At 39.7% G+C, this 13908-nt stretch overlaps 1 protein-coding gene across 27 annotated transcripts in view; it reads left to right on the plus strand.

Moving 5' to 3' along the window:
- IMMP2L (inner mitochondrial membrane peptidase subunit 2) overlaps positions 1 to 13908 on the plus strand; it is a 1024913-nt gene that overhangs the window by 199150 nt on the left and 811855 nt on the right. The window lies entirely within an intron of this gene.

Genomic DNA, 13908 nt, shown 5'->3' on the forward strand with positions numbered 1-13908 from the left:
CTGTTGCTGTCGAGTCAATTCTGACCAATAGTGACCCTATAGGACAGAGTAGAACTGTCCTATAGAGTTTCCAAGGAGTGCCTGGTGAATTCGAACTGCTGACCTTTTCGTTAGCATCTGTATCTCTTAACCGCTACGCCACCAGGGTTTCCACGGGTGTAATAAGATTTTTAAAAACTCTGTAGTTTATTCTAACGTACAGCATGTTTTGGGAAGCATTGCTTTAGCCTTCTCCCACAAATTTTGATACCCTGGCTTCCACCTGGGGTGGTGGTGGTGGTGGTGCTTTCATTCACTTCAAGATATTTAAAAGTTTTCCTTGTGGCTTCTTCCTTTTCTCCATTAATTCTCTAAAGTATTAATGTTTGATTTTCAGGTATTTAAGGAATTTTTCCTTTTTCTTTAAATTAATTTCCAGCTTAATCCTGTTGTGGTCAAAGAAAGTACTCTGCATGATTTAATTCCTTTTGCATTTATTGAGACATTTTTTTTTTTATGGCTCCGCATGTGGTCAGTCTCGGTTAGTTTCTCATGCTCACGTGAAAAAATGTGTATCCGGTGGAGTATTCTATAATCTTCATTAGGTCAAGTTTGTTGATAGTGTTGTTCAAGTATTATGTGTCCTTGATGGTTTTTTGTCTTTGTTCTCCCAACTACTAAGGGTGAACTGTTGAAATCTCCAACTATAATTGAAAATTTGTTTATTTCTCCTTTCGGTACTGTTAGTTTTTGCTTCATGTGTTTTGAAGCTTTCTTATTAAGTGCATAAATATTTATGATTGTTATATCTTCTAAATGAATTGACCCTTTTATCATAATAAAGTACCGCTTTTTATCCTTGGTAATGTTCCTTGTTCTGAAATCTAAAGCTGACGTATTTAAAATACAACTTGCTCTGAACTCCTCATTTAATGTTTAGAAAACTCCATGTTTCTGTAGGGTATTTTCTATTTTCCTGATTCTTGTGCAGGTTTATTTCCTTTTGATTTGCCTTTATATATAAGTTCCAGGTAACTTGAGATAGTTGCACCACTTATTTTTTCTCATAGTTTATAAAACAGTAACTTGAATAAAAGGTATTTATTGAGTCTTAGGCAAAAAGCTAGATATCATACATCTGCTAGTCTAGCTATCTATAAGATGTTCCTAAGTATTGAATTTTGTGTTTAATGTTTGATTTAGGTTAAAAAAAAGTATGTATGTATATATTTGCCATATGTGTATAAATATACAGATTTATAAATATATTTTTTTATTCCTTTTTTTATAATTTTTATTGTGCTTTAAGTGAAAGTTTATAAATCAAGTCAGTCTCTCGCACAAAAACTTACATATATCTTGCTACATACTTCCAATTACTCTCCCCCAATAAGACAGCCTGCTCTCTGCCTCTACTCTCTCTTTTCGTGTCCATTTTAGCTTCTAACCCCCTCCACTCTCTCATCTCTCCTCCAGGCAGGAGATGCCAACATAGTCCCAAGTGTCCACCTGATCCGAGAAGCTCACTCCTTACCAGCATCCCTCTCCAACCCATTGTCCAGTCCAATCCATGTCTGAAGAGTTGGCTTCGGGAATGGTTACTGTCCTGGGGCAACAGAAGGTCTGGGGGCCATGACCACCGGGATCCTTCTAGTCTCAGTCTGACCGTTATAAGTCTGGTCTTTTTATGAGAATTTGGGGTCTGCATCCCACTGCTCTCCTACTCCCTCAGGGGTTCTCTGTTGTGTTCCCTGTTGGGGCAGTCATTGGTTGTAGCCAGGCACCATCTAGTTCTTCTGGTCTCAGGCCGATGTAGTCTCTGGTTTACGTGGCCCTTTCTGTCTCTTGGGCTCATAATTACCTTGTGTCTTTGGTGTTCTTCATTCTCCTTTGGTCCAGGTGGTTTGCGACCAATTGATGTATCTTAGATGACCACTTGTTAGCATTTAAGACCCCAGACACCACTCTCCTAAGTGGGATGCAGAATATTTTCTTAATAATATAAATATATTAATATACAGATATAAATATACAGCATATACATATATATTTACCTAGATACATATAAATATGTATATAAATATAGTTACTTTGTAATGATCCATGATATTGAGATAAATCATGTTACAAAAGCAGTTGTGACATAGTAAATAAAATAAGACTAAAGTTGGAGTCTTTGCAACATACTAATTGTGTGGCTTTGGGAAAGTAGTTTATAAACTTTGAAGTAATAAATAATTGTCTTGTTAAGATACTGAGTATGGAAGCATAAATGGTTTAATGATAACTGTGTATTTCATGAAAAATCATCAATGAACACCAATGTTTTTGAGCAATAAAAATATTAGCTCAAAATGTACTATTCATTTATTACAAATGAATCAGAACATTCTTATACAGATAAAAGATGTTGGCATCTGATTTATATGTAAAGTATTAGATAGCAAAAATATCTCTCCTAATTATATGTGTACCTTTTCCAATTATGAAATTCTTTGATAGTAGAAATAGAGTGAAACTGTACCGTATTTTTATGCAAATAACACACACCTTTTACTTTTTTTTGTCAACCGCACCTTCACTCTGCAAGCTATTTTTGTAAATGCTGATATGCCACTTTTTTTTTTTTTTTTTACATGTTACTATAAAAAAATTAGCATGCTTATGGAAATACCTCACAGGGGAAGGGCACAGTTGGCATGCAAATATAGAAGCCTGTGTTATTTGTGTAAAAATATGGTAGTCATGGTTTAGGCTGGGCCACCCCCATGCCAGCCCTTCTTTATCTGCACATTTATGCCTTGAAAACCCAAATGATTGGTGTGTTCAATTTGTGATAATTCATCGGTCTGTACACTTATGGTTTAGGTACTTTATACATGAAGGTAAACTTCAACAAAATTTTTAAATCAATACAATATCTTGTATTACACTTGTAAGACTGTTGATGTTTATTGAACTCTATGTGTCAGAAACTGTGCTAGTGCCTCAGATATGGATATAAGTAAGGTGGAGTTAGTTTCTGTCCTTAGTTTCTGGGATGGTGACCACTGAACAAGTAATTGGAAGTTGACACTTTCTTTAAAAAGATCTTGCAATCCAGCTGAGAGAGTAGTTGTTGAGTGTCATTTCAAACTTTAAAAATCAGAAGTTTGTTTCTTTTAAATGGGGGGCTAAGAGCTGTTTAAGTAGAAGTGCCAACTTGCTTGTGAAGTGCAAATTTGGTTTACTTTTTGTAATTAGATAATTTAGTGTCTGGAGAGAGTTTTATTTTATCCAAAAATTGGTTTTCTGGTCCCAGGTTATCATGAGTTAGATTTCCTTAGTTTTTTTTTCCTGAATTACTTTATAAACATTTTTCCCAAATATTTATAAATATTTATAAAGTAACTCTTCTGATCTTGACTTTGGAATCACGTCTTCCTGGAATATAGTTTATTCCCATTCCTAAACACACTACCTTGATGATGTAGTCTGCAAGGAATATAAATTCTTAATGATAAGTTGGACGGCACAAACTTAGCACTATCACAAAGGTAATGGGTAACCTTCAAGGCCTCAGTGAAAATCACAACCACGCATTTCAATTTGTCCTTTGTGATGTAGTTTGAGGTATGAATTCCAATTTTCAGTGATAAGCATTTTGAGATTGAATAGTAAAGCTATGTTTATTTCTGCTTAGGTTGCTGTGTACTTGGAAGTTTACTGGAAGTATTATAGAAATTAGAAATATTTTGCTATCATTCTTTTTGCTTTATTTTACATTGAATAACTGTGTCCTGTACTTTAAAGCATTTCTTTCTTAAAATAAGACAACGCCCTTCTATATAGAACAGTAAAAGTTTACATTTTCTGAAAACAAATTAGTTCATCATCATTGACCTCTTTAGATGGGTTAGCATACTTTTTGAAATGGCTCTTAGAGGTCTTGTTTCAAATGGCATTTAGGGGGAGAGGATAAACACAGGTAAATAATATAATTTTATTTAGTTTCTTTTCTTTTCCTGGTATATGTGTTTCTGAGTGGTTGCTCTAGACCTGAGTATTGAATCTGACTACTCTTAGAAGCAAGAATAGTTGCTTTATGTTACTGTATGTTTTTATTTTCAGGGATTTTAGAGAATACTTTATATGGAGACCAAAAGATTTTTTAATTAAAGTTATACCAACCTCTTCAAAAGAAAAACAGATTCTTCACAGAGGTGAAGATAGCCTTTAGGTCATTTAAACTTTTTTGAGTGCAAGTTCGTTATTTCATTTATTACACTAACAATATATATAAAACCCACTGCTGTCGAGTGGATTCTGACTCATAGTGACCCTATAGTACAGAGTAGAACTGCTTCATAGGATTTCCAAGGCTGTAAATCTTTACGGAAGCAGACTGCTGCATCTTTTTCCCGTGGAGCAGCTGGTGGTTTCAGACCACCAACCTTTTGGTTAGCAGCTGAGCATTTTAACCACTGAGTCACCAGGGCTTCTGATAATATGTATAGCTTGTTTTAAAAACAGATTGGGACCCGAAAGTAAGCACATGCTGTTATAATGACTCTTACTATAGTGCGTGTTGAATTATGGGAATCACTCATGGTTATATGTTACCCGGAAGGACTGTTTAAGGTGCTTGGTTTATATAGATCTGCAGATTTTTTAGCTATGGGCTTATATGCATATTGAATCAAATTTATTATCAATGCATTGCTTTCTATATGGACATGTTATACTCTAAGAGAATTAAGGGTAGTAGTTGATATTCTGTTATGGAATGGTTTCATCTTTAAATGCATGTCTTAAATATATATATTACAGACTTGTAGAACCAGTATAAAAAGTTGTTTAATTATTAGTTTGGAACATAGAATGATTATAAAGTTTCCTAATAAAAGTACTAGAGGACGCATTTGGGGAAAAATATTTCTGCATAAAAGCAATTTAACTGACAGAAGCTTGTCAGAACTTAGAAACATTTATTCTGTTATAAACGCCATATTTTTTGAGTACCATTTTTATTCTAGCTTTGCATCAATATATCATCTAGACAGAGAGTGCTGATGTGGGTTTTTCAGTCTTAGCCTGCAAAGTATGAAACGTGAATGTGGTGTTAGTTACACATCTTGATTTTTCTACAGTTTAGGTAGTCTGTTTTATTAGGCTGCTTAAAGAACATTGTTGTCAAATAGTATAGACTTGTGTATCATTTGTATGAGTCACCTTAGTTTTCTTTCATATTAACTACATGCAAGATGTTTAATTAATTAGTTCCCTTATCTGGAGCTGCCTCTGAATTTGAGTATTTTACTATGAGATACACAGCAAGTTAGTGCCCCAACATTTTCCATTTATAGTGGTTCACTGCCATATGAATTTTATAAACTAAACATTCATTTTAAGAAGATAAAATACACTGTCATCTCATCTTGTCCTGTCGTGCTTTTCAGTTATGGGAGCATTGGTATGCCTGCAATCTGTGACATATTGCAGTAGATAAACTATTTATTATAGAGAGTGTGTGATTGAGTGTGTGCGTGCTTATGCGTATGTTTATGCATGACTTTAGCAGAATCTAGCGATATTTCTGTACCTGTGTGTGAACATTGTGTTTCCGTTGATTAGGTCATGGAACTCTTTCTTTACGATACTTAAGTCTCTAAGTGAATATCTTTTAGATGGAGAAGAGAAGAGGAGAGGGTCTACTGGCTAAGTGATTCTTGAATTAGTTAAAGTAATAATGATAATGATAGCTAACACTCACTGAGAGCTCGCTGTACTTCTTCCAACAAATCGTTTTGGAAGAAGCACAGCCAGAGTGCTCCTTGGTAGCAAGGATGGTGAGACTTTGTCTCACTTACTTTGGACATATTTTCAGGAGAGACCAGTCCCTGGAAAAGGCCATCATGCTTGGTAAGGTAGAGGGTCAGTGAAAAAGAGGAAGACCCTCGATGAGATGGATTGACAGCGTCTGCAACAATGGGCTCAAACCAGGCAACGATTGTGAGGATGGTGCAGGACTGGGCAGTGTTTTGTTCTGTTGTATTGTGATTGTTATGGTTGTGTGTCAACTTGACTGGGCTGTGATTCTCAGTGGTTTGGCAGTTATGATGTAGTTTGGCAGTAGTATAATGATGGAATCTTCTCCACGATGAGATATGATATAATGTGATCATCTCCGTGGTGGAATCTGCTGTGAGTAGCCAATCAGTTGAAGGGCAGTTTTCTTGGGCATGTGGCCTGCATCCAGTATATGTGGACGTTCTGGCTAGGCTCTTGGGCTTTTGCTCACTCTGGATCCTGAAACTGGCTCCTGTTTCTCTGACCTCCAATTCTTGGGTCTTGAGCTAGCAGCTTACCTGCTGTCTAGTCTGCCGATCTTGGGAGTCATCAGTCTCTGCAGCCTGTGAAACAGAGCTCTGCTGCCTGTCCTGCTGATCTTGGATTCACCAACCCCTGCAGCTACGTGAGTTTGGGGAAGCCTCTAGTCTGACTCATGGACTTGAAATTTTCCAGTCTCTACAACTGCGTGAGCCATTTCCTTCATATTAATCTCTACATATATTTGAAAGTAAAGAGGACTTGAAGCACTTGCTGATTGTCATGGACTGAATTATGTCCCCCCTAAAAATGTGTGTATCAATTTGGCTGGGGCATATTCCCAGTACTGTGTGGCTGTCCTCCATTTTGTGATTGTAATTTTATATTAAAGAAGATTAGGGTGGGATTGTAACACCCTTACTAAGGTCACGTACCTGACCCAATGTAAAGGGAGCTTCCCTGGGGTGTGGCCCCTACCACCTTTTATCTCTCAAGAGATGAAAAGGAAGCAGTGAGCAGAGAGGGGGGACTTCATACCACCAAGAATGCAGTGTGCATCCTTTGGTCCCAGGGTCCCTGTGCAGAGAAGCTACTAGTCTAGGGAGAAGATTGATGAGAAGGCCGACAGAGAGGGAAAACCTTCCCCTGGAGCTGGTGCCCTGAATTTGGACTTTTAGCCTACTTTACTCTGAGGAAATAAACTTCTCTTTGTTAAAGCCATCCACTTGTGGTATTTCTGTTATAGCAGCACTAGATGACTAAGACACTGAAGATCAAAGACTAGAGCCTTCAGTATGAATTGCACCTCAACTTAAAACAAAAATCCTCACACCTATACCAGTAAGCAGTATCATGATGAATGGAGAAAAGATTGAAGTTGTCAAGGATGTCATTTTACTTGGATCCACAATCAATGCCCATGGAAGCAGCAATCAAGAAATCAGATGATGTATTGCATTGGGCAAATCTGCTGCAAAAGATCTATTTAAAATGTTAAAAAACAAAGATGTCAATTTGAGGACTAAGGTGCTCCTTATATGCACGCAAAAGCTGTATGATGGATAAGGAAGACCAGAGAAGAATTGATACCTTTGAATTATGGTATTGACGAAGAATATCGAATATACCTTAGACTGCCAAATGACAAACAAATCTGTCTTGGAAGAAGTACAGCCAGAATGTTCCTTAGAAGCAAGGATGGTGAGACTTTGTCTCACGTACTTTGGACATGTTATCAGGAGGGATCAGTCCCTGGAGAAGGACATCATGGTTGGTATAGTGGAGGGTCAGTGAAAAAGGGGAAGACCCTCAATAAGATAAATTGACACAGTGGCTGCAACAATGGGCTCGAGCATAATTAAGATTGTGAGGATGGTGCAGGACAGGGCAGTGTTTCATGTAGTTGTACATAGGGTTGCTATGAGTCAGAATCAACTTGATGGCTCTTAACAACATATATATATACACACACACTTTACTGGTTTTGCTTCTCTAGAGAACTCAGCTTAAGACATGTATGTACAGTCACTGTGAGTCAGAACCGACTGGATGGCACCTAACAACAAGTGAATATGGACCTGTTATTGACCAAAATGGAATTTTGCACACACAAATGTACACACAATTATACACACACAACTGGTTCCAATAGCTAGTAGAGATCATCAAGTGTTGCAAATTGATTACTTATTGTACAATCTTAAATATGCTAGGTCGTTAGATGGTTTCCTTTGAGTCTGCTCTGACTTATGATACCTTATGTACAACAGGACAAAATGTTGCCTGGTCCTGTGTCATCCTCATGATTGTCAGCATGTCCGAGTCCATTGTTACAGCTGTTGTGCCAATCTCTGTCATCGAGGGTCTCCTTTATCCTCACTGATCCTCTGCTCACTAAACATGATGTCCTCCCCCAGTAATTGGTCTCTCCTGATGTGTCCAAAGCAAGTGAGTTAGAAAATGTTCTGTTGTGATCTGTAGGTTTTCATTGCCTAATTTTTAGAATTAGGTAGCTTGACCTTTCTTAGTTTGTCTTAGCCTGGAAGCTCTGCTGAAACTTGTCCACCATGGATGATGCTACTGGTATTTAAAATAATGGTAGCATTACTCATAACAACCCTATAGGACAGACAGAGTAGAACTGCCCCATTTATGGGTTGGAAACAACTCGCCTGCAATGGGTTTGGTTTGGTTTTGGTTTAGTAGCGCAGCTTCCAGCATCACAGAACATGCAAGCCACCACAGTATGACAAATTGACAGACTAAAACAACAAAAATCCAATCCGAACCCATTGCTGTTGAGGTGATTCTGGCTCATAGTGACACTTTAGAAAAAAGTAAAACTGACCCATAGGGTTTCCAAGGCTGTCATTCTTTACGGAAGCAGACTGCCACATCTTTTCTCCCATAAAGTGGCTGGCTGGTTTGAATTGCTGACCTTTTGGTTAGCAGCCGAATGCTTTAACCATTGCATTAGGGCTCACTGACAGACCTAAAAAAAAAAAAAAAAATTGTCGAACAATCGATTCCTGCTCGTAGTAACTCTTGACAGACTAGCCCAAACCGAAAACCTAACCTGTTGCGTTTGAGTTGCTTGACAGATCAGTGGTGGTTAAATATGCTACTTATAGCAAACTTACTATGTTAATACTACATATAATATTGTTTTCTGATTTTACTGGTAATACAGGTAAATGCTGTTACTTAGCATTTCAAGACAGAATGATTTATTTTTTTAGGCATGTGAGTTAATCTAGTATATTCTTAATGTATTTAGTTCTATGATTTGTGTTTTAGTTACCTCATTTCTGAAATTGGGATAAAATAGTTCCTACTTCATAGATTATGGTGAAGATTAAATGAGTTAATACATGTAAAGCACTTAGAAGAATCCCTGACCCCTAGCAAGCTCTCCCTGGTGGTGCAGTGGTTAAGCATTTCACTGCTAATCAAAAGGTTGGTAGTTCAAATCCACCAGCATCTCCTTGGAAACCCTATGGGATAGTTCTGCTCTGTCCTATAGGATCACTATGAGTTGGAATCTATTCCATGGGAACTTTTTTTTCTTTTTAGCAAGCTCTCTAGGGAGTCCTGGTGGTGGCAGTGGTTAAGAACTTGGCTGCTAATGGAAATGTTGGCTGTTGGAATCCACCAGCAGCTCTGTGGAAGAAACATGTGGCAGTCTGCTTCCGTAAAGGTTAACTCATTGCCGTCAGGTCGATTCCCACTCACAGCCACCGTTTAGGACAGAGTAGAACTGCCCCATAGAGTTCCCAAGGAGGGGTTGGTGGATTTGAACTGCTGACATTTCGGATAGCAGCCAAATGATTAACCACTGCGCCATTAGGGCTCCTCCATAAAAAAAGATTATTATATTTATTTGCCCTGGAAACCCTATAGGACAGTTCTACTCTTCCCCACAGAGTCTCCATGAGTTAGAAACGACTCGGCAAATTTTTTTTTTCTTTAGAAAGCTCTCAGTGAGTATTAGCTATCATGATCATTAGTATTACTTTAATTCAAGAATCACTTAGCCAGTGATCCTCTCCTTTCCTTTACCCCCTCTCCTTCCCCGTCTCCCCCTCCCTTCCCTTCCCCCTTCCCGACTCCTCCCCTCTTCTCATCTCCATCTTTTGTTGGGTGAGAACTGGGTGTTGAATTTTGGGAGTTGTCAGGTTATAGATTATATTTAAAACTATGAGTCTGAGTAAAATCATGTAGACAGAGGTCAGCATATGTTTTCTTTTAAAGTTCAGATAGCTCATACAGTTTTTGTTGCAAATACTCAACTCTGTCCTTGTTTTGTGAAAGTAGGCTTAAAGAATAATTAAATGAATGGGTGTGGCTGTGTTTCAATAAAACTTTATTTAGAAACTTGCCATAGGCTAGATTTGGCCTGTAGGTTGAAGTTTACCCGGACAGTGAGTAGAGTAAAAGACTTGAGGCTAGATCCCTACCTGAGCCCTGGGGCAGTCTAACACTTAGAGGAATGTGCGGAATATCCAGCAAGGAAGATGGGAAGGAGCAGCCAGTGATGTGCGCGGGACACTCAGAGAATGCGATTGAGTTATATTTATACTCATTTCACTTAAATTTTTAATTGGACAAATGATTAAAATTCCAAATGTCTAATATTCTAATCTCCTTTGCTCTCAGACATACTATTTCTTTGGTAGTATACTTCAGTAATCATTCTCTAGAATTTGTGGTATAGTAGCATGGAAAATGCTTAGAACTATTTGTAGACATGTGAGTGTGAAGTTCTGATCATAATTTTTAGCGCATTGCTCCAGAAATGCTCTTATTTTTTCATGGGATCTAATTTTTTTTTTTTTTAATGTATGGAGTTCTTAGGATGATGTAGTCGGAGCTTTCTTTTTCTGAATTTTCAGCTGGTCTCTGTTTTGGAGGTATAACCGAATAAGGGTTCTTCTCCTGTCCTATTAGCTAATCGAAATAAGACGGAGCCACACCACCAGTTGCAAGGGAAAGAGAAAGTGGGAATTTATTGTCTGCGTATACAAGGAGGAATGCACAGGGTCTACTGACCATAAGGCCATGTGTTCGCTGTCTGAGGAGGTCGGGGAGCTTTTTATTTCCAGTGGCGTCTGGGGGTTGGATTTGGTGCCCAGAACTCTCCACCCTTAGCCCTCCCATGTCCACATTCCGAGGTCCGGATGTTGAAATCATGTCGGTGATGTTCAGGTCCAAGGACAGACTGAGGGCACAGCTCCTCAGGTCTTGCTCATGTGCCAAAATCTTGGTTCACACACGCACAGGATTCTGGTACCAAATTCAAACTGTGGTTAGGGCCGCAGCATGGTCAGGCCAAACTGCAGTTAGAAGCTTTGGCTTGGCGGGCTGCGAGCGGGGGCGGGGAACCACAGTGGAGCAGGGGGAAGTCTCTGCGGAGGCTGTTCAATGCCCCTTCTAATAGGTTCCTTTTAATCTTAGAAGGAGTTTAGGGCCAAAGGTCTCATCTTCTGTATCTTCTTCTTGCTGGCCGGGGCGCTGGTGTAGAACTGGGCTTTAGCTGGAACCTGCTCAGGGGAGATGGGGTGATATATCCCTGTCACAGCATCATTTGCAGGTGTAACTTTTGAAGCCTGGAAGACACAAACTTTACTAAAATGTTAAACAAACAAGGCCTGAGTACAAGCAGCAGGACGACCAAGGCCAAGGATTTTAGAAGGGGAAGACATTATGTTAAATTCGGGATTGTTGCCTTTACTATATCCCAGATATCTTGTGAAGTTGGGCCTTGGCTGAACTTGTGTAGCCATTTATTATGGAGGTACTCAAGTCCTCAATAAGGGGCCAGGAGCCATATTATTATACCTGCCCCAGTTAGGATGAAATGCAGCACCCTCTTTAGTCTATAACCTGAGGCTTGCCTGGAGGCCCAGTGCATGTAGACACTGGTGCCTGAGAGAAACAAAAATCCTAGGGAACATTGACCCGTGGTTGGGATAAGATATAAGAAGCTGTCTATCTACAGCCAGGACAACGACAAGCCGGGCTGCGGTCACCTAGGCACGAGCCAGACCCACACACTCAGACACATCTACCAGGGGTACACAAAGATTCAACGATGGCACAGCCACCAAGGGTGGCACCAGCTTGTTTGGGGCCAGGGAACCACAAAGCCCAGGTCAGCACATTTGGCTCTCGGGGTTTTGGTATTTTTTTTCTTGTGGCATTATAAGTGTTTCGAAGGTAAATGAATATGCTGGGGGGTCTAGGCCCCTTGTTGTTGGGCAAGCAATAGTCAAGGAGCAAATAAAAAGTTCTTGAGAAATTCTTGGACATCTTCTCTCAGTAGGTATCTCCATGTAACAGACTTGGTTGGTCAGACTAGTCTGGAGATAAGTTGTCTCATTCTAATTGCCTGGGGTTTTAGTAGTGGAGTCAGTGGGACCCTGTATAGTCTGTTGGACAAAGTCCCTATTGTAATTAATGAAAGATGGGCCCAGGGGGAGGCCCATCACATGGGGAATCTAGTGGTGTTTTTAGTAGGTAGGGGTACCTGGATCGGGACTGCCTCTACATTGTCTTTAGTTCTGGTAGCGAGGGTGAAGCAGACCCAGTGATCTTTTAAGTGGAGAGCTTTTGAGGTGTTTATGAGATAATTACCCTGCCATTCTGGGGGCCCTGTTTTTCTTCTAAGAGGCACAGGAAATAAACAAGCAGGATATAAGGCCGCATATAGGTGGTAAACTTGAACAGAGTCATGAATAACAACCTGCACAATTGCCAGGGGAAGACAATCAACTGGCACAATTGTCTATGACTTTAAATCTTCTGAAGCCTGACTTTCAATTATTACTGTCTTGTCAGTTCTTACTGTTCTGCAGGGCTTGTTGGTTGTATCATGAGTAGCAGGTGGCTTGATGTGAGAGTTGTTGATCCATTCTCCCTTTTTGGTGATCTTGATTGCAGTGTTGGGGGTTTGCTCTCTTGCCGGGTTTGTAGTGATCCAGGTCTTGACATGGAGAGAGAGACTTCAGGTTGTGGAAGAGTCTGTTACATTGTGTACCTGTAAAGAGAGTCAAGCACTCCTGCTGCAGTATACAAATATTATTTAATAGTGAGCTAGCTTTGTGCATATCTCTAGCCTCCAAGGTATCCTCAGGACCCAGAATAATGCAACCCTCCCACAGGTTACAGAGGAGGGGACGCCTGTACATAAGCTCAAAAAGACTTACCTTAAGTTTGGTTTGAGGTGCAACCCTAGTCCTGAACAGAGTCAAGGGAAGGGTCTTAGCCCATGCTAATTAGGACTTCTTGCAAAGTTTGGCCCAGTGCTTCAATAGTCCAGTTTACCTTTTTCTTGCAGTCTTTTTCCGGAACATATTCCTGGTGCTTAGTCTCCTCTTACGCTGTCAAGAAGATCTTGTTGTTTCCTTTTTTTTTTTTTAAGTAGTGGTCTTTAATATTGAGAGGGACCATACAGAGTCACAAGTGGTGCAGAGCCAGCTGTTCACAAGAGTCTAAAACCTGATCCAGTAACAGAATAAATCAATATATTTACATTTAGGTTTTTCCTGGAAACCCAGGACAGTCTAGTCTGGAGCCTTCTCTCCGTTTCCTCTCTACCTTTCTACTTCCTTCTCACATTTTTTTTTTTTATTCTTCTTGTTCTCTACGGTTTTACTCTTCCGAGTTCATCAGTTGTTTCTTCCCTGTCTGCCCCCTATTTTTGCAACTATAAAGGTCTACTGTAGCTTATGGCAAGCTAGAATCGGTCACTACTGTTGGGGTCACTGTTCTCGCTGCTTGCTTGGCCTATAAGTTGGCTCTTTGGCGGCCTTGGGCCGCTACTGTATCTTCTTGTTGATGTCCCTTGTAGTGTACCACACCTAGAGCGGCTGGGAGTGACACTGCCTCAGGGAGTTGTAAAATCAGTTGGCCATGTTTGATTTCTTTACTGACCTAATTTAAAAGCTTTCTTTGCTTCCACAAAGTCTCATATAGATGTAAAACTGACAACATGTACTCCGAATCTATATAAATGGTCACTCACTTGGACTTGGCCAGCTGCAAGGCCTGGATCACCACAACCAGCTCAGCTTTTTGGGTTAAGGTTCCATTTGGGAGAGTGTTTGCCTCAAGGACCTCAGT

The sequence above is a fragment of the Loxodonta africana genome, chromosome 8, assembly GCF_030014295.1.
Source record: "Loxodonta africana isolate mLoxAfr1 chromosome 8, mLoxAfr1.hap2, whole genome shotgun sequence".
NCBI lineage: Eukaryota > Metazoa > Chordata > Mammalia > Proboscidea > Elephantidae > Loxodonta > Loxodonta africana.